Here is a 1221-nt window from a genome sequence, read left to right on the forward strand (position 1 = left end):
AAAAAGCTTTACAGAAAGAGGCAGGCTTTTACCCAGTTTCATGTAACAGCAGATAGTGTTGTTTTGGCAGGACAGCATTTATACTGGTCAACAGTTGGAGCATTTGTTGTCATGAATGCAAATAAAGAGATTTTAAAATAATTGAGAGATGAAGAAAATCTCTATATAAACACAATGTTTTTGTCAGTCTGTGAACAAGGCCTGTCACGGGTCACTTTTGACATCACAGGGTGGCTGTGAGGAGCTGGGAGAAGAAAGGAGTCTACTGGTCAAACCTGACTCGGTGCAGTGATTATGAGCTGGGGCAAATCAATCAAGCACGCTCTCCAAGTAACGCTTTGTATATGTGCCCATGTGGAGTTGTATTTCTATTCAAACATGTGTGAGCATGTGATCTCACTGAGAATCTGAGACTACACGTTAAATAAGGACACCTTTCCATACTTTCCATATTATATATCCTTGAAGAGATTGACCAAATGCACAACAGAGAGCAGCTGTTTTAAACAAACTGGGAATGGCCTGATAGAAATAAGTATGGGTGCTGTAGCTGTGTGTTTGGAGAGGGACCACAACAGAAAGGTTACAGCCATGCTACAAAAGAAGGTTGCTGGTGTGTTTAAGCTTTGCTTGCAGGTCTGCTGTCAGGTAAACTCCATCACTGTGATCCCTGGGCGCTGCTGCTTCTCAGTAGTGCTGGCATCGCCTGCAGCGGTAGGTACGCCAGTCTGAAACCAATTGAAGACATTATCAGCAACCTGGGCAGAAAAGCTATTGTTCTGATCCATACCCTACAGAGCATTGCACAGCTAGGTAATGAGATTGTGGGGTGGTAATGGTCCGCATTGTCTAATAATATAGACAATCAGTGTCACACTGAGCTGCAGAATTGAACTCCCTCCCATGTGTAGACAGCATCCTCCACACTCTTTGTATTGCACTCCTTTGAATTACAAATTTGAGTAAAGCTTTGTGTAATTCAGCATGCAATTTCACAATCCCAAATGGTATGGAATCAACTGCTAAACTGTGGAGCCACCACAACCTCGCAATATAATCCTATCAATAAAAAACACGGAAACCCTCTATACTAGTTCAAATGCCAAACATGCTTCTGAGGTTTTATTCAGAGCAATCCTAGATCAAAGCTCCTCTGTTTTGTCCCCTGCTTTTATATTTTGTTTCACTGAAATGACAAAAGTTCCACATGAGATTGAGGTC

This window comes from Acipenser ruthenus, chromosome 32 (assembly GCF_902713425.1).
Source record: "Acipenser ruthenus chromosome 32, fAciRut3.2 maternal haplotype, whole genome shotgun sequence".
Taxonomy (NCBI): domain Eukaryota; kingdom Metazoa; phylum Chordata; class Actinopteri; order Acipenseriformes; family Acipenseridae; genus Acipenser; species Acipenser ruthenus.